This window comes from Mirounga angustirostris, unplaced genomic scaffold, assembly GCF_029215605.1.
Source record: "Mirounga angustirostris isolate CCGP_5_RB_7025 unplaced genomic scaffold, mMirAng1.0.hap1 SCAF_2, whole genome shotgun sequence".
NCBI classification, from domain to species: domain Eukaryota; kingdom Metazoa; phylum Chordata; class Mammalia; order Carnivora; family Phocidae; genus Mirounga; species Mirounga angustirostris.
The window spans coordinates 147,697,760-147,719,201 of record NW_026991710.1 but is presented as its reverse complement, the minus strand read 5'-3'; positions in this window follow the sequence as shown (position 1 = coordinate 147,719,201).

The following is a 21,442-nucleotide window of genomic DNA, read 5'->3' as shown; positions in this document are numbered from 1 at the left end:
CTGGGATATAAAAATAATTGAAACAGGGTCCTAGCCATTTTGTAGCTCACTGTCTAGTTAGTAGAGTAGCTTAACAAGCACACCATACAGGCTGCCAAAGACTGAATGTTTGTGTCCTCCCTCCCAAAACTCGTATGTTGAAAGCTAATCCCCAGTGTGATGGTATTCAGAGGTAGCATCTTTGGGAGGTGATTAGATCATGAGGTGGAGCCCTCCTGAATGGGATTAGTGCCTTTGTAAAAGAGGCTCCTGAGAGCTCCCTCACTCCTTTTGCCATGTGAGCACACAAGTGAGAAGACAGCAGTTTATGAACTAGAAGGCCAACTCACCAGATACAAACCTGCCAGCGCCTTGGTCTTGAACTTCCCAGCGTCTAGAACTGTGAGAAATAAATTTCTGTGTTTATAAGCCACCCAGTCTATGGTGTTTGTTATAGCAGCCAAACAGACTAAAATACGTGCCTCAATAAAATTAGAGAAAAAGTACAGATTTAGCACACAAGAGGCAATGATTCACCTCTGGCAAGTAGAAGGCATTCCTAGAGTAGGTGAACTGTAAATTCTCAATGCCTGATTTAAAGTATATCTTCAGTGAATCTGTTGTTCAGACAAATAAATTTTCATAACAATCATAGTTCATTATTTCTACAAATCTTCATATTCAGGGCAGGTAAGAATTCCTTCCTTTAAGTATAATTCACAGCCTACGTGGGAATCAGGCTTTGGGGAGCTTCAAACTTACATAATTCGAGGAGTCTTCTTTAAGAAAAAGTATTTAAAGTTGTAAATACAAAATTAGGCACAGGCGTTTAAAAGGGCCTGTCCAAGTGAGGGACTCTGAAGCTTAAATCCATTAGCTTCATGGTAACCCTACCTCAGAGTAGACAATATGGAAATGCAGATTTATGAAACCTAAGTTATAGGGAGGTTGTTGATATCATTAAAATATTTGCTTTCTGAAATGGTTAAAATATGATTCTTTAAAGTATTTTTCCCTGACTTCCTTCCCTCTGGAGCTTTTAACAGGATTGAATTTTTCTGGTTTTACATTAAAATAAGTAATTAAATAGTTTTATTTAATTTATAAAAATTTACAAATTGACCCATAATCCTAACATGAACATGATTAGGAAATTCAAATAATACAAAAGGTTCAGTATGAAAAAAGTCTGTTTCCTTTCATCTTCTCAAATCCCTGTCCCTAAAACCAATGAATGTTAATAATTTCTTGGATTTCCTGTTAGAAAAAAATTGTATATGTCAGTATATACATCTCTATATGTGAATAATTCTATTTTATACACTGTTTTACACCATGCTTTTACCTAGTTTAAAATAAAGCAAGCATACAAAAACTGCGTAAAACATAAATGTCCAGTTTCAGTAGTTAAGGAAAAACAAACATGTATATAACTGCTACCCAAGTCCAGAAAAACAAAACAAAACAAACAATACAACCACAATAGAACCTTTTGAGATTTTTGGTTGACATTGCATTGAATCCATACATTAACCTAGGAGAGAATAGACATCTTTACAATACTGAGCCTTCTAATCCATGAACATGATATATTTTTAATTCATTCAGCTCTTCTGTAATGTTTCCTTACAGAATTTTGTCATTTTGCAGAAGTTTTGCATATCTTTTATTAGACTTATTCATATGTACCTGATATTTCTGATATTATTATAAATGGCATCTTTTTAATATTTTATTTTCTTTGTTGCCAATATATAGAAATTAAGCTGATTTTTCCCCCAAAATAATGTTTAAATTCAACAAACTTCCCTATTCGTAAAATTTCCTACTCACAGTAATTTATTTCTATATTCATTTGGATTGTCAAGGCACCCAGTCACATCATTGGCAAATATTGAGTTTTTTTCCTTCATTCCTAATTTATTTACTTTTCTTTCTTTTTTTTTTTTTTAAGATTATTTATTTATTTATTTGACAGAGAGAGAGAGACAGCGAGAGAGGGAACACAAGCAGGGGGAGTGGGAGAGGGAGAAGCAGGCTCCCCGCTGAGCAGGGAGCCCAATGTGGGGCTCAATCCCAGGACCCTGGGATCATGACCTGAGCCGAAGGCAGCCACTTAACTGACTGAGCCACCCAGGCGCCCTTTACTTTTCTTTCTTACTCTACTACATGGCTAGGACTCCAGACCAATATTGGAAAAGAAGTGGTGTTAGCAGGCTTACTGTCCTGTTCCCAGTCTCAAAAGAAAGACTATGTTTCACCACTATATACAGTGTTTATGACAGATATTTTTGTTTCTTATACTGTTTACTTGCTCATAATATCCTCTTATGTTTTTAACGTATGCAAGATTTGTACTGCTGTTTCTCCTTTCATTCTTAATTTCAGTTATTTGTACCTTCTCTCTTTTTTGCGTCAGACCTCAACAGAGTGTTTGATCAATTTCATTAGACCTTTTAAAGGACAAATTTTAGTTTTATTCATGGTTTCTATTATATTTTTTCTATTTTCTTTATTATTTCCTTCTTTTTTATTTTGCTGTTTTACTAAGTTCTTTACAAATATGTGAATTAGAAACTATATATGTCCCTGTGAAAAGTGTTTTGCCTGCACTCCACAAGTCTTAATATGTATTATTCTTATTATCATTGAGCTCAAAATATTATCTAAATTCCCTCAGGATTATTTTTGATGCATAATTATTTAGATGTACATTTCTTACTTTTCAAATATATGAAGGTGATCTGTTACCCTTTTTGATTTCTAACACATTTGCATTGTTGTTACAGAAATATATATGATTTAAATCCTTTAAAATTTATTGAGGTTTGCTTTTGAACCAAGAATATGTTTGGTGTTTTTTTTTTTTAAGATTTATTTACTTATTTTAGAGAGAGAGAACACATGTGAGAGCTGGGAAAGGGGCAGAGGGTGAGAGAATCTCAAGCAGACTCACTGCCGAGCATGGAGCCGGAGGTGGGGCTTGATCTCACGACCCTGAGACCATGACCTGAGTCGAGTGCTTAACCGACTGAGCTATCCAGGCACCTCTAACATGGTTGATTTTTTAATCAACATATTTTGTGTTTAAAAACAATTCATCTTCTCCTATTAGGTTAGTATTCTATTTTTGTCTATTGGGTCCTATTAATTGTGCTATTCACTTTTATGTATTCTTACAGACTTTTTGTCTGCTTGTTCTATAAATCAGTAAGTTAAAATATCCTACACAGGCTTATAAATTTGTTTATTTCTCCTTTTCATTCTGTCAGTTTTTGCTTTACATATGTTGAGACCATGTTATTTAGTTGACAAAAATTTAGAATTGTTATATGAACCTGGAACTGAATATTTCAGCATTCTGAAATGACCTTCTGTATGTCTGTAATGGTTTTAGCCTTAAATTCTATTTTGTCTGGCTTGTATTAATATAGTTACACCACCTGCCTTTTACTTAGTGTTTACATGATATACAGCTGGCCCTTGAACAATGTGGTCTTTAGGGGTACCATACCCCCTATGCAGTCAAAAAGTCTGGTATAACTTTTGACTCCCCCAAAACTTTACCAATAGCCTACTGTTGACCAGAAGCCTTATCAATAACATAAACAGCCGATTAATGCATATTTTGTATGTTTTATCTGCTATATACGGTATTCTTACAATAGAGTAAGCTAAAGAAAAAATGTTATTAAGAAAATTATAAGGAAGAGAAAATACATTTACAGCACTGTACTGTAAAAAAAATCCCCAAATAATTAGACCTGTAAGTTCAAACCCATGTTGTTCAAGGATCAACCAAATTTTTCCATCTTTTTACTTTCAGCCTTTCTGTATCCTGATAACTTAAAAGTGTCTCTAGAGCACAGGGTTTTGCATATTTAAAAAATCTAGTCTAATAATCTTTGTGTCTTAACTAGGCATTTAGTCTATTTATAGTCATGAATTACTAATATACTTGGGTTCAAGTCTACTATCCATCATCTTTTGTGCTTTCCATTTGTTGTGCCTACTCTGTGTTTGCTTTATTTTACTTTTTTGCTTTCTTTTGGAGTATTTTAAAATGGTTCAGTTTCCTTGAAATTAGTTTGGAAATTATAAACTCTTTTTCTATTTTTCTGATCCTAAAATGTACAACACATATCCTTACTTTTTAAAGTCCAATATTAATCTTTACTTTGCCTTCTTTCCAGAAAGTGCAAGGTTCTTTTGAGGGTCATGTCCTTCCCCCACACCGCCCCCCAGCTTCTTTTAAGTTTTTCTCTTTGATTTTCTATGGTTTTACTTCAGTAATATGCCTTTTATTTTTAAAAATCCTGTTGTACTTCATTGGGCTTCTCAAATTATAGATTAATATTTTTAATCAATTCTCAGAAATTCTCAGCCATTATCTCTTCACATATAATTTCTGCTCTCATTCCACTTCTGGAACTGCAATATATATTAGGCCATCCCACTGTATCCTCTATGCCTCTTGCTCTATCTTCAATATTTTTAATTTTATTTTTCCTTCCCTCATTGGGAATTGTTTCTTTTAGCCTACCTTCCAGTTACTCATTCTCTTTAGGGATGTCAAATCTGCTGTAAGAGTCATCCATCATTTTTATACTTTTAGTTATTCTCTTTATTTTATAATTTATCTTTGGTTAAGATGTGTCACTTTCTTTAGTTTCTAGTTCTTTGACAAAATTTATAAGCTTGACTTTTTCTTCCATGACCATAGCAAGCAGAGTGGTTTTTAGATTATGTTTGTCTTTTGTCTGTTGTTTCTCTGGTGTTGGCTCATACTCGATTCTTCTTGCATCCTATTATCTTTGATTGTTTGCTGTTGATGTTATTTAAAAAATTAATGATAGAAATAATTTGAAGCATTAGATACTGTTAGGTTCCTCCAGAGAAGAGTTTCATTTCCTTCTCTCAAGTCCATAATAAGGGTGCCAATAGTCCTGAATCAATCTTGAGGATTTCTGAGCCAACCAAGTAATTCCAGTCCATATACCCACTTTTGGGCTATGTTTCTTGGGGTCCTGTCACAGAGTGGGAGTGTTTCACTGAGGTTAATACATATTGGACTCCAGCCCTAGATCCAAGTGACTGCCAAATGCTCGGTTTTTCCTCTCACCTCCTTTGTTAAGTTGCCTGGTTATAACTAGTACTGTTTATGTTAAAATAATATTCACATTCTGATATTGTTTAGAGTGTAACATTTTGGTCGGCATATCTCTGCTTCTTCCACTGTGATTTTCTTCTCATCAGAATGTGAAGCATACAAAAAGCAATGTAGTTCCCAGGTAATGCTGGAGCTTGCTCTGGGTAGAAAACTATTTGTGGCTGATTACCAAGATGGAATGGTATTAACCATCAAAAAGAAATTGAACATAGCTTTAAATCCCCAGGATCAAAAAAGCATTCTTGGGACATCCCCTCATCCATAATCCAGTAAGATCCTCTCAAATGTTCCTATACAGTGTTTTAGTTGCATGGGTTCAGGAGGAATAGTTAACTAAAAATTCTCTTCTTAGCATATCAGAATAAAGTGCTGCTTCTCTCTGAGCTTCTTCCATTAAATTTTTTTTTCTACACTGTATGCCTCAAATGTTTTTTCATTAAAACTACTTTGTTGCCTTATTTCTGTACATAATCTTAATGTCATAGCAGATACGAACATCTAAATAATTGGCTCTAATTTGGCTAGTGACAACTGTAACATTTTTGTTCATTATCTGAAGCCAATAATCATAGTAATTTCAGAAAATTTCTTCATATCTTTTGAAAACATGGGAGAAAATGAAGTATATTAGCATTCTGTAAGAACACAGGGTCTGCTTAGTCCTAAACTTTTTCATTCATTCTCCTTTGACAAATCCAGAGCAAAAAGGAGAATGGAAATAAATTCAAAGAAACTCAATTTTCAGCAAACAGCTGACTAAAAAAACCCCTCAAACTCCAAAATCACATGTGAGTGCTACAATAGGCAACTGAGACCAGAAGCACTGGGCAGGAAGCCCATATAGGAAATCAAGAGAACATTTTGAGAAAGAACTGAGATTGAATAGAGTCCAAACACTGATGAGGGAGAAAGAAGGATAGAAAGTGACTAATCAGAGAGAGCGGATCTTAGAAAGCACCAGTAAAGTAACTTTCTAAAAGCAATAATATCTTTGAAGGCAAATTTTGGCTCCCTGTGGCCTATGAATAAATTAGGAAGTCCAGGACTGTGTGTAGAATCTCTTCAGAACTAGCTTAGGTAATGAGAAGCAGAGTAAGTGTGGCTTCGTAGAGTTGCCATATTTTAAAGAAATAGTCTTTTGCTATAGCAACAGGAGAGAACCCATGAGAGATGAATTCTGTAAAGCTACCCTGGCCTTTCTTTCTACTCCTGGTTATAGTCCAGGAAAATTCAACTCATTCAAATATGAGGATTATGAAAGTCATATGTACGACAGCCACTCAAAAATACAGTGAGAAAGCTATGAAATAGAGTAGACAATTTTCCTACAGAAGATGAAAATTTATCAGAAAATTGTTATCATAAATGAAATTTATAACTCTACATCCTAACATGAATTTGAAAAACTTACTGAAGCAGTCATCCTGTGAAGTAAAAATCACCAAAAAACCAATAAATGTAAGAGTCAGGTAGCAGGGAGCCAGACAACAGGTTATTAATGTCTACTTTTTATAAGAATGCAATCAGGGAATTGATTATTTTGATGTTTTAGGAATGCACAGTAAAGAATTAACCTTACCTGAAGAGAGGTCTGGTCTTTGCCCTCATGTTCTAGAAGGTGATCTCCAAAAAAAGTGGCCTTATTTACTTGGAGGCTTTGGGCCACACTGGACAGTCTAACAATGTGATTTATGATGGGGGCTTTGGGCCACATGGAATCATCTCTACCAACAGGGGCTGGATACTAAATCTGCCACAAGGGCAGTCAACCACATCTACATAGTTGAGCCCCAATAAAAACTCTGGAAACCAAGGCTCAGATAAGCTTCCCTGGTTGGCATTGTTTCCATTGTATTGTTGCACATAATTTCTGGGAAGGTAACACTGTCCACAACTCGACAAGGACAGGACAACTGGAAGCTCCATGTATGGAACTTTCCTGGACTCTGCCCTGTACACCAATTCCCTTGGCTGGTTTTATCTGTATCCTTTTGCTGTAACCTTAACTGTGAGTATAACAGCTTTCAGTGAGTTCTCTGAGCCCTTTTAGTAAATTATCAAATCTAAGGGTGATTCTGGGAACCTTTAAACTATGAAGTTGGGGGGCTGGGTGGCTCAGCCGTTAAGCGTCTGCCTTCAGCTCAGGTCATGATCCCAGGGTCCTGGGATCGAGCCCCGCATCGGGCTCCCTGGGAAGCCTGCTTCTCCCACTCCCCCCTGCTTTTGTTCCCTTTCTCTCGCTGTGTCTCTGTCAAGTAAATAAAATCTTTAAAAAATAAAATAAAAAAATAAAAAATAAATAAACTATGAAGTTAGTGTCAGAGTGAGGATGATCTCATATGGACTGCTTCCCTAACTTTGCAGGAAATTTTTGAAGTTTGGCCACAAAGCATATAATTGGGTTTTGTAAGTCATGCCTAGTGATGGGGTATATTTTGTGTTTATACAGAAAATCCCCCTTGGGGCGCCTGGGTGGCTCAGTCAGTGAAGCATCTGCCTTCGGCTCAGGTCATGATCCCAGGGTCCTGGGATTGAGCCTTGCATCAGGCTCCCTGCTCAGTGGGGAGTCTGCTGCTTTCTCTCCTGCTTCCCCTGCTTGTGCTCTCTCTCTCTCTCTCTCTAGTAAATAAAATCTTAAAAAAAAAAAAAAGAAAAGAAAAGCCCCTGATGGGTGTATGTGTGGACTATTTGTGTGTTTCTGTGAATTTCTGCTTGTAATACCAATAGTTTTTGCTACATTTATTTTAATCCTATTATCCTTAATTTAGATAATATATTTGGTATATATCAAATATATATATTTGGTATATATTTGGCCTCTTTTCCTGTTTTAAAAAACGAGGGCAAACTGATACTGTTCTGATAAGGAAAAAAAATAATTGCGTCTGTTTTTGCCATTAGTATGTAAAATACACAATTCAGAACAACTAGAGAAAGTGTTACTCCTATACCTAGAAACAGTGACTTCGGGATATGGACATAATGAGAAAGTAACATTCTTCAGGTTTTTTTCCTATTCTTACCCCATGTTCTGTCACTTTAGCCATTTTCATTATCTTGAATTCCCTTGCAAACCTCCCTCCTCACCTGCTTGGCAAAAATCAACCCTATTTCCATCTAATCTTAGTTGACTGCTGAGTCCTTCCTCCTGGGTGCTTCACTGCAGGTCCTTCTTCTACCCACCCCTAGTTAATATTGAATTGCCAGTACTTTTTCTGACCTCCCATCCCACCATCTGCCCTCTTGTTTTAACCCAAAGAGCAACCTGCCATTTAACAAAGAAAATTGATGCTGTCAGAAATTCCCTAGTTGTCTTGTGCCTGCCAACAAAACAATCCGCATCCTCAACAAATCTTACAAAGTCTTCTTTGTTTTATTTTGTTTTGTTTATTTTATTACCTCTTGTCTCCCAAAGTTTTTTGTTCCATTAATTATCTTTCCCTCCCTCCTATATCTTCAGTCTCTTTCTACAAGCTGCAAGTTTCTCCCATGTTAAAACAAACACCTCATACAAGACAATACGCTCCCTTGACTCTAGGAGGCCCTCTAGATATTTATCTAAACTCTGATTTCCTTAATAGTCAAACTCCTTAAAAGGATCGCATATGTACACTTACTATATCCACTTCTTTGCCTTCCATTACTTCCCATGCATAAAACTCTTCTTCCCTTCTTTCCCCACCTCCCATCATTTCCCATGACCTACAGGATAAAGTCTGAACCCTTTATAAATTGGCCCCTGCCTGTCTCTGTAAACTCTTTGATACTACTTTTCACATTACACGACATTTCTATATTAGCCAGCCACCCAGAACAGACCATACTGTTTAAAGCATCTGTGCTTTTCACCTCCTATATCCTTCTTTGGCAATTGCCATCTCTTTCTCTTACACTATCCACTCTATTCATCCTTTAAGCTCTACTCTGGGATCATCTTATCTCTGAAATCATCCTTTTAGAAATTTGAGGGAACCAAGTAAACAATGCTAGGACTCCTAACCATGAAACCCTGCTGGGAATTATATTGCCATTGCTTTGAATCTAAAAATCAATTTGGCTTTTTAAAGAATATTTATATTACGTGTTAGATTTGTTTCTTTCTAATTCTTTTACTTTTTTTTTCAATGTTAAACTAATTTTGCATTTGTAGAAGAATGCCAAATTGATCATGATGTTGTCCTTCTTCTGTGTTGCTGGATTTAATTTATCAATATTTTGTTTAGGATTGCTGCCTGTATATTCACGAGATACTGACCTGTAATTTACTTTTCTTGGAAAGCCCTTATCAGGTATTGTTACCAATACAGTTGCCAGATTTTGCAAATAAAATATGGGACATTCAGTTAAATTTTTATTTCAAATAAATAATAATTTTTTAGTTTGTGTATATCCTGTGCAATATTTTGCACTAAAACTTCATTCATTGTTTATCTGAAATTCAGATTAACTGGGCAACCCTAGCTATCAAGGTTTTGTTTACTTCACAAGTTCAAAATTGTTTCCTCTTTTTGTATTCTTTGCAAGAATTTGTGAAATTCCTAAATGCTTGATAGATTTTACTGGTGAAACAATATGTGCCTGGAGTTTTCTTCATGGGAAGGTTAAATACGGACTAAGGTTATTTAATAGATAAACATTTGGATATTCTATTTCTTTACCTGTCAGCTTTGTTAAGATGTGTTTTCAAAGAATTTGTCCATTTCATATAAATTTTCAAGTTGATCGGCCATGCTGTTTCTTTTTTTAAGATTCTATTTATTTATTTTACAGAGAGAGAGAGGGCACAAGTGGGGGGGCAGTGCGGGGAGAGCAAGGGGAGAGGGAGAAGCAGGCAACTCTGTTTACCTTTTTTTTTTTAATGCTCATTATACTTTCTTGTATTCATACTATATCTTTGGGATTATTTTCCTTCTTATAGTACATACTTTAGAAGTCCCTTTAGAGCTAGTCTACTGAGCTTACAATTTTCCTTAATCTTAAAATATTTTTATTTGCCCTTATCTTGAAAAATAGTTTTGTTGGTTGCACACAGTTCTAGGATGACGGTCATTCTCTCAGCACTTGACAGGTATTATTTCACTGTCTTCTGACTTCCACTGTTATTATTGAGAACTGCTATCAGTCTTTGTAGGTAAGCTGTCTTCTCTTGCTTCTTTTAAAATGGTTTATCTTTGATATTATGCAGTATCTTTTTATTAAACTATTGAGTTACCTTATGATTCCTAATTTTGAGTTCATGTCATTTAGTATTTAAAAATTCAGCCACTAAATTAAAATAATGCCATTCCTTGCTTTTCTCTACTTTTTTTTCCCTAGGACTAGCCATATTGGAATATTGATGAACACCATTCTATTTTTAAACTTTCTCAGTTTCATAATTTATATTTTTCATCTCATTCTTCTGTGCTTTATTGTAGGTAATTTCAGTAATATCTTCTAGTTTGTTAATTTTGTTTTCGGCTCTATCTAATCTGTTTAGCTCATTCATTAAGGTTTCAACAATTGTGTTATGTTTGGAAAATCCATTTGGTTATTTTTCAGATCTTTCTTATCATTCCATGATAGACACCTGTTGCTTCCTCATCTTTATAATTTTACCCTTTTTCTTACAAGGAGTTTTATATTCTTGAATCTAATGATTGTAATATCTGAATTCCTTGGGTGTTCAGTGGTGACTTTCTTCTTCATGTGCTTGAATCATCTTTGATTTTGTAGTTATATTTATTTGATCAATCTGTGATTTTTCTGTTAAGATTAATTTGGGATATTTTCTGAAGTGAGGATTTTCATATGTTTCTGCCAAGGGACAAAGTGTGCTATTAACGTGCTACCATTATAGTTTCTTTAAAGGGCCCAACTTAATATTGTCCCCATTTCACTTTCTTACTTGTTTTGTAAACTACTGCTTAGGGCACTTGTTCTCATGGCTAACCTGGTCCTCAGGTTTACTTACCACTTAAAGCCAGCAATTCTGAGTTTAGCTCATGGTTGGTGTCTCTCCCTGGCACTTATTTTGCTGGTGGGAGGGAGTATCTTAGATATTTCCCTCATTTTTTGCCATCCTAATGCATTAAAAAGAATAATTTACTCAAGAACTAATTTACTCAAAATGTAAAAACACCTGATTATCTAGTTTATCATAATGCTGAAAGCTGCAATCACATGTCCCTCTTTTACATGGAAGATATCAGTAATCCAGTTTGGAATCTGGGGATTGCTTTCAAGTAAATTACTAATAATTAATTGATTCATTGATTTAATTCAAGTTTACAAGCACTTATGTACCGAATGCTCTGTTAAAGTAGGAGAAAAGAACCATGACTCTGCCCTCTTGGGATCTAGTTGACAGCATATATACTAAACTAATAAGAAAACAAATACATTTTTTATTACAGGTAGTGATTAATGTCGTAAGTGTTATGAAAGAAAGTTGGGCAGGGACTTAATTTTTTTTAAAGATTTTATTTATTTATTTTTTGCGAGAGAGAGAGAAAGAGAATGAGCACGGGAAGGGGCAGAGGGAGAGAGCAGACCCCCCATCTGAGCAGGGAGCCCCATGCAGGACTCAATCCTAGGGTCCGGGGATCCTGACACAAGCCAAAGGCAGATGCTTAACCAACTGAGCCACCCAGGCACCTGGGCAGTGACTTTATATTTAAAATTAAACCAGCCATGATGGGAAAGAAGGTCAGGACATTCTAGACAGAAGGAATGGCTTGTGCAAGGGCCTTGAATCAAAAAAAATTTTGATGTGTTTGAGGAATGGAAAGATTGTCTATAGAGCTATAGCATGGTGAGTGAGAGGGAGAGTAGTAGTGGATGAAGTTAAAGAGATGGAAGGAGGGCCAATCATGCAGGACACTGTGTGCGATGATAAGGTGTTAGATTTTGTTTTATGTAAATGTGTAGGCCATTGAAAGGTTTTATGCTGGGAAGTGATTGATCTGATTTATGTTTTGAGAAGATCATTCTTACCATTCGTGGAGGATGGATTTTTAAGGCCAAGAGTTCCTGGAACTGGGGAGAACAATTCAGAGTCTATTGCTGTATTCTAGGTAAGAAATTACTGTGCTTGAACCTGAACTTGTGAACTTGTATAATGATAGTACAGATGGAAATAAGTAGAGAGACTCAATGTATTCTGAAGGGAGAACAGAGAATGTGTTTTTTTAAATATAGCTGAGCAAGCATAGTGGCTATGTAGGAGGAGATCATGCATAAATGGTTATGCTACATTAACTCATATATGAAAGGCCATCATTTCACTACAACTTTCTCAGTGATATAGCCCTCCTGAGCTTCTTTAGATGTAGGTTTTAAAATATCAAAGTGAATACTGAAGGATAGAGCACAGGTACAGAGCTGTGAGGAATACCGTGATCTTTCCTTAGAGGGGAATCCAGAAGGATTAAAACTAGTGTGGTCAAATACTTACTGCTCTTCTGGGGTTTCTGATGAGTCACTATTTTAAATAATATGCTCCAGAAATAAAATGACTTGTCTTGGGGTTGCTATGCTAAAGGAAAAAAAAAAAAGCTATTTAAAAAGTTATGAATCACCAGCTATGTGTAACAGATTACCTGTTTAACAGTATTAATAGGAGTTTATTTTTCTGATGTAATAAGGCTAAAGGCAGATTGCTATTGGTATCACTTCAGTAGTACAACAATGTCAGGGTTGGCATCTATAATTTTCTTGCCTTTTCCACATGCTAATCAGAGTAGCATTCTCATGATTGGTTTGAACCAGCAATATCAATACCCTATTTGTAATCAAGATATTTTTTTCAAGGAAGAAGGAAGAAGAAAATGATTATTGGGTAGGCAAATAACAGGTTATCTACAATGGTCTAGATTTAAGAAGAATGATAGAAGAAGGAACAGAACAAGACCATGCTACTTAAAATTCTTGAAACGAATGAAAACCTGACTTATTGATCATAATGACACTTTAAAAATAATTCCACCTTTGTAAACCTACAAAATAATATGTTCAGGTATTAATTAAATTGACAAATCCACTCAAATATTTAAGCCTCTGACATATATATAGCCATATGCTAGGTCCTATGAGAGATATAAAACATGATACCCATTCCCTGTCTTCAAGAAACTTCTAGGTGTGCCTGGGTGGCTCAGTCGGTTAAGTGTCTGCCTTCGGCTCAGGTCATGATCCCAGGGTCCTGGGATCGAGCCCCGCATCAGGCTCCCTGCTCAGCAGAGAGTCTGCTTCTCCCTCTCCTCCTTGCTTGTGCTCTGTTGCTTTGTCTCAGTCTCAATCTCTCAAATAAATAAAAATATTAAAAAAGAAAAACTTCTAAACAATAATTTTTGGTATTATACTTTCCACATTATAAAACTTTCACAGGCATTATTTCTTTTGAAGTCATAACAACTATGTGCAAAGAAAATTTTTATCTGATGAAAAAATTAAGAGTAGTAGGCCTTGTAGACTCCCACCTATACCTCTCTGACTTTTACCACTTCAGTGTTCTCAGGCAGATTTCCCTGCCAGTGCCTGCATCTCTTTTCTCCCAAGCCTAGGAGGCAGCCCTGTCCCTGTGTAGTCAGGGCAATTTACAAATGCCTGAGAATTATTAACTTCCCATCTCAGCAGCCCTCACCAAATGACTGATGGGATTTATTATATTGATACCCCAGCCCTCTTGCCCCTCAGGTGGATAACTTTGGGGTATGTGTTTCATACCATTTCCCACAGTTTTCCCACGGGATTATGCTCCAGTCATTACCAGTGTAGTTACTGGCTTGATAAGGTACCCTTTATTTATTGCCTTCCCTTCTTTGTCTCATACTTTCCCACCTCTCACTGGTGTTTCCTGAATCCTCCAGATAAACTACCTGCACTCGAATCCTTTTTCAGGATTATAGTGGGCATTTCCACCAGGTTATTTCCCCAGTACCCATGCCTCAGCTAAAATGCTTAGTTCAGTGCGTGGGCACACGATTCAAGCCAAGCCAGTTGGAATTTTGTTCAGTCTGAAACAGGGAAAAAGGAGCTCTCTTCCCTCTTTTCTTTTTTTTCTCCTCCCCATCATTGTATTTTCAGAGTAGTGCCTGGCATAAAGTAGGATCTTGCTAAATATTTGTTGAATATTTAATAAATATAATTCCTATAATTTCTTTGCTGCCAACTGTATTTATGAGCAGACATCAATTTTAAGACATATGAAATAACTCTTATTATAGTAGATCCCGGTGTTAGAGCATGGTATAACAGTTGAGAGCATGGACTCAGGAGCCAGACTACCTGAGATTTAAACTCTGCCAATTGCCAGTTGTTCGACTATGCTAGTTATGTCCACTGTCTCCCAGCTCCTTCTGCCCTCTCCTCTGTATCGTAAGGATACTGGAGTCCTAAACATCATTTCCCAGATTCACTTGCCAGGTGGTCTCCAGTTCCATTCTGCTAATGGGAGATTAAAAGACAAGAAGAGGATGGAAGGCATTTTTCCTTTCTTTGGGCTCCAGTGGCCTCAGGACACACTGTACTCCTCTACTCTGGCTCCAGGAGTTGGGGGGAGGGGGACCCCGCTGAAGGCTGCGGGCTTCTTGCAAAGTAGGTAGCAGGAATAGTTCTAATAATGCAATAATGAAATTCCAAAAGCTTCCGAAGCACAGTAATTGTGGGTTTTGTATACTACTACTTTCTCTTTTGTTCCTCCAGTGCTAGGATGCTGGCTCTGCTTGCGGTTCCCTTTGGATTATACCTTCCTCCTTTTTGCTCCTCCAGCCTTTCTATAAGGATTCCCTCAACAATAGAGGTGATAACATTACCTCTGAAATACCCAAAGTGGTTTTCTTTTCCTGACTGGGTACTGACTGATAATGTGACTTTGGCCAAGTAACTTTTTGCCTCAGTGACTTCCTCTCTAAAATGTAGATAAGAGTAATAATCCATCTCATAGGCATTATTAGGATTAAATTAGTTAAGGTTTTTAGAGTACTTAGAATGGTGCCTGACACAAAGCAGACACTGTGTTTGCTAAATAAATGGTATCGTGTATCATATTCTGTTGTTAAATACATATGGAGTTAGCCATTAGGTTTATAAAATCTAATGTCCCTCTCCATACATCGATCACTTTGTGTCACCTGCCCCATGATCCTCCCTTGTCATTACTGCTTATTGCTATTACTTCCCTGCCTGTGACCTCTGTGCCCCATCTTCTTTGCCCATCTCTTCTGTCATTATATCAGCATGTATGTTTTTCAGTGTCTTTTTCTCTCATTTGCTTTAGACATAATACATTTGGGAGGCCCATAGGTTTAAATGTCTTTATGAAGTTATTGTATTGTAGGATATGCCGTGATGAGATGGGTATGCAAGGTAGGAAGCAGCACTGGCGGTGGAAGACTGGCACGAGAACCTGAAGATAAATCCTGAATCTTCAGAGTGGAATGTCATGATGGACCTCATGTACCAGAAATATTTGAGAAATACAGATTCTTTTGGTTAAATCTTGTCCACATTAAGACTATTTTACATTTGTATGGAGTTCTTTCATTGGCTATTTAGGGATTTGAGAATAGCCTTGTTTTTTATTTCATACTCAACAAGGAAAGCAGACTCAGATTTTACGGTTACATTTACTCCATTCCCAAGATCCTTGAGACCAAAACCTCCCAGAAAACAAAACAAAACAAAAAATATGGGAATGAGATAGACCTAGAAGTTACTGAATAAACAGAATACAGCTGTCTATACAAACGTTGGATCATTGTCCAGAGAACTGGTTACAGAGATTCCTAGAATGATTGTTGAAGTTCTCCACAAAGTAAGATCACTTCAGTTTTTACCATCCTATAAACTTTAGCTTATCCTACTAGGCACATAGTATATACAGGTATCCCTCACTTGCCAAATTTTGTTACACGACTTCGCTTTTAGGAAAGACCTACGTCAGTACCTGTTTTCACTGACCAAAAGAAACCCAAAGAGGATTTTTGCTTTACAAAAAAAGCCATTATTGTACCATAGGCCTTTCATAAAAGTGAAATGGTGTAACTTGAATTTTCATAAAGTCAGGAATACTCTTCCCAGTATGCCTTTTCAGCTTATGAAAGGTTTCATAGGAACATTTTACTTTTGGATAATAGGGGAAACCTGTACTTCTTTTTCTTTATTAATTAGTCCAATCTTCAACTAGGCATAAGTGCATTTTTTAGTCTAATTAGAATTCTAGGCTTTAAATTTAGACGGATATTTGTAAAAGTACATCTGAAAATCTCATATTGCTTTTGAATTTCTTTCTTTCTTTCTTTTTTCTTTCTTTTTCTTTCTTTCTCTTTCTCTCTTTTTTTTCTTTCTTTCCTTTCTTTCGTTTGTTCATTCTATCTATCTTATCTATCTATCATCTATCTATCTATCTATCTATCTATCTATCTATCTATCTATCTATCTATCTATCTATTGTAGGCTCCATGCCCAGCATGGAGTCCAATGTGGGGCTTGAACTCACAACCCTGAGATCAAGACCTGAGCCAAAATCAAGAGACGGACACTTAACTGACTGAGCTTCCCAGGTGTCTCTTGAATATATTTTTTAAATACAATCAAACTACTTAGCATAGTAACAAAATTATTTAGAGGACAAAATTATGTCACCTTTATATTCATATTAATATTTACATCAGAATTTTTAGTCATTACCAAACTCAAAACTATCATTGGCTATATATAAGATCAGTATAGTTTTAATATACCACAAATTTACTTTAACTGGAAACACCTACAAAAAAATAGATAATTTGAAAAGAATCTACAAAAGAATTATTTTCTTATTGCATGAAAACAATAGATATTCAGCCAAATATGGGCCAAACTAACAATGCTATTACAATTCAAGAGCTTCTGACACTTAAATCCCATTTCCTAAAATAGAAAAGTAGTATTCACTTCCTTTCAAGGGATCCCTATATTTTCATATTGTATTCTGCAGCTCTCATTGTTAAAGTCTAATTTGTTGACCATTTTGATACAGTGCTCTGCAAATGGAAAAAGAACTCACTGGCCTTAAAAAAAAAAAAAAAACAGCCTTATTGAAGTAAAATGTACATACATTTCACCCATTATAAGTGTACAGTGTAATGATTTTTTGGTTAATTTATATAGTTGTGCAATCATAAGCCATTTTAGAACATTTCCATTACCTGAAGAAGTTCCATCATGCTTCTATACAGCCAGTCCCTTCTGCCACCTCTAGCCCTAGAGCAACACTCTTCTGCTTTGAGTCTATATAGTTGCCTTTTCTAGAAATGTCATGTAGATAAATCATACAATATATTGTCTTTTGTGTCTGGCTTCTTTTACTTAGCATGTTTTTAAGGTTCATCCATGTTATAGCTTGTATCAGCGTTCATTTCTTTTTTCTTCCTCTACTCCTTTTTATTAATGGATAGTATTCTAGTATATGGATATATCACATTTTTGTTTATGATTCATCAGGCAGTGAACATTTGGATTGTTTCTAGTTTTTGGCTGTTACAAATAAAGCTGCAGTAAGCCCTCACATACAAGGTGTTTTTTTTTTGTTGTTGTTGTTTTGTGGACATAGGTATTCATCTCTCTTGAGTAGATGCCTAGGGGTGGAATTGCTGGGTAAATATATGCTTAAATTTTTAGAAACTGACAAACTTATTTTATATAGTGACTATACTACTTTATATTCCCACCAGTAATGAATGAATGTTCCAATTTTTCCACATCTTCACCAACACTTGCTGTTTTCTTTTTAAATTATAGCCATCCTAGTGGGTATGAAGTAGTAATCTTATTGTGGTTTTAATTTGCATTTTCCTAATGATTAACGATGTTAAACATATTCCATATGCTCAGTAGCCATTCATCATTGACTTTTTTAGTATAGACTAATTTAAGACATGGTAGCCTATGTGTCTTTGTCTCTTTAGGCCAGAAAGACTATGGAAGATTCATTTCCACTTTTTGATAGTTTTGAGCTTGTCTCTACATTCCCACCTACACAGCTTCAAAAAATGGCAAATATCTTCAGGAAGAGACCAGTCTTGTGTTTGTGACAGACCCTTTCCCTCCAGCTAGACTTTTATCCACTAAGCACCATGAAACCCTAGGAGATTTCACTTTGTTTTTAGAACCTTCTGGCACAATTTTCTATCCTTCTATACCACTTCAGAATTCAGCCCTTGTAGGTGGAAAATAGATCATTATGTCTATTTAGGGGTCCTCTAGTTTCCAACTACTTGTATGAACTCCACACAATTGCCAAAAGCTTGCTGGATCCTTTTTCCCTTAGTGAAGGTCCTTCTACCTGGGACAAAGTCCGAATGATCCTCAGTTCCTCACCTAAAATCTAGAAATTCTTCTTAGAAATCATCAGCACACTTAGGACAGACAGCATACCTGTCCAGAATTTTAGTTTGAATTATTTTCTGATTGCTTCAATAGATCTACAATGTATTTAAGAACGTGATTTTTGCAGTTTGTCCTTTTTTTTTCCTGATTGTGTTAGTGGAGGCTTTTAGAAAGTAAATAAATGTTTGGTGGACATTTAGTTCAAGTTGATTCACAAAAATAGTCAATAGTTTTTTTTGAAGAAAAATAGAGTAACTCTATTTTCTTCCCATTCTTCATTGAAATTGCTATCAGTAGAATTAAAGGTTTTTGTTTTTTCTTAACCTGCATTTTCATTTCTTCCGAAATATATTTTTGAGGGGCGCCTGGGTGGCTCAGTCAGTGAAGCATCTGCCTTCAGCTCAGGTCATGATCCCAGGACCTTGGGATTGAGCCCCACATCGGGGGCTTCCTGCTCAGTGGGGAGCATTCTTCTCTCTCTCCCTCTGCCTGCCGTTCCCCCTGCTTGTGCTCTCTCTGTCAAAAGAATAAATAAAATCTTAAAAAATATATATTATTGAACTACATCACTAATTACATCACTAACTACATCACTACTACACCACACTGAATCTCTGGAGTCGGTATACAGTTAGGCCTCAGAACCAGTGGTCTCCCCACAAGTGGGTGTGCTTATTTGATAATACTCTAGTATGCTTATCCTTCCCGTCTCATGCCTTTAAAAACAACCTAAAAATATTAAATTTCAGTATAAGACTGATCTTTGAGAAACTAATATGTGTGTAAGGTAGTGGTTTTCAGTTTTTTACATTAACTAGGCAACTTCAGAGAACAAGAATTATTTTATGTGCAACTAACCTTGTGTAGAGAATCTTAATTTTGGCTGACTTAATCAAGAAATAAAAAATAATTATTGAGTTTATTATTTACTGCTTTGTGAGTGGGGGGACAGAATTTACAAAAAATGATATATAATATTCTCTTTTATTAGGATTTTCCAATCTAGTTTGATATTATGAAAAGTCCACATTTTTTGGATAAGTGAATGAAAAAAATGGAGGAATTTCAATACTTAGCACAACTCAGATCATTTCTACACAGTCCTGTCAGATTGACATTGCAGATAAATTCTAGTTTATCTATAGAATAGCTAGCTACTTATACATATAGGATAGGGGATCTACTTTGGAAACAATTTCAGTCCCAACTCACAATTAGCTTATTGCTAAATATTTACCTTGCTACAATTTGTGAGAAGCTGAAACGCAAAATTTGGCAAATAAAGTTTTATATTGGTATCATCTAGGGGGATCCCATGGTTAAATCATTTTACTAGAAGACTAAGATGACTGAGTAATACTGTGTAATCTAAAGTTTGGTCTATATAATTTATTACATTTGAACAGCCATAAACTCTTACTTCAACAAATACTGTTTTGAAATAACTAGGCTCACAGCTAATTGGTATTCTTATAACCAAAGGATTTCCTAGATCTTGAATTATTTATCTTTTAAAATTTTAATTATAATCTCTTGACCACCTAACAATAGCAAAAGTTAAAATATTTATTTTCCCACACTATGAACACGTATTCATAGAATTATAGAATCATACAATTTAAGAGCTGAATGGTACCTTAGAGATTATCCCCCAAATCTCATTTTACAGTTTGTCAATCAAAAGCCTAGAAATATTATGTGTACTGTTCAAAACCACAAACCCTTGCTGGATTTTAATTTATATATTCTTTTCTTTTTTAAAGACTAATTTATTTATTTTAGAGAGAGAGATCATGAGCGAGTAGGGGGAGGAACAGAGGAAGAGAATCCTCAAGTGGACTCCCCGGCGATTGCGGAGCCAAACACAGGGCTCAGTCCAGAACCCTGAGGTCATGACCTGAGCGGAAACCAAGAGTCCAATGTTCAACAGACTGGGCCACCCAGGTGCCCCATACATTCTTTATGAAGAACATAAACACTTTCTTTTTCATCTTTTAGGAAGACGCATCATACTAAGTAACAATAAATTTGGACAATTATTTTTAGAATATATGAAATTGATGTGTTCCTGAAAAGAAGGTTGAACTTTATTTTTTTTTTAAGATTTTTTAATTTATTCATTCAAGACACAGAGATAGAGAGCATGAGCAGGGGGAGAAGCAGAGGGAGGGGGAGAAACAGGCTCCCCGCCGAGCAGGGAGCCCCATGCGGGGCTCTATCCCAGGACCCTGGGATCATGGCCTGAGCCAAAGGCAGACCCTTAACCATCTGAGCCACCCAGGTGCCCCAAGAAGGTTGAATTTTAGAAAACAATCTTATTTTCCCATGTAGAACCATAACAATAGTAGACACAAGAGAAAGACCTTTAGGGGCGCCTGGGTGGTTCAGTCAGTTGAGCATCCGACTCTTGAGCATCTGACTCTTGATTTCAGCTCAGGTCTTGATCTCAGGGTCCTTGGGATCGGTGTCTAGGTCAGTACCGTGCTTAGCAGAGAATCTGCTTGAGGATTCTCTCTCTTCCTTTCCCTCTGCCCCTCCCCTGGCTCTCTCTCTCTCTCTCAAATAAATCTTTTTTTAAAAAAAGAGAAGGACCTTTTTAGTATTATGTCTTTATAGGACATTTTAGTTTTCTGATAAAGTTATAACAGTATGCCAGGTAATTCATAATAGTGAACCAAACCTCTTAGGTATTTAACCCATCTTTACAGAACCAAATTTGGTACTAGAGTTTTTGTATGTGCTACCAGATTCTGTATATAGTTTTTATTCCAAAAAGAAAAAAGGGTGGTTCTATAACCAAGAGTTGTCTAGATCTCACTTAAACTTTATCACTTCACTGTGCTTTTTGATGTTACTTCTAGGCCAGGAAGTACAGCCTAAGAGTGAAGTCTTAGCCATCCAACGTAAAAGCAGGTTAAATACAGAAATGTTTTCCTTTTCTCC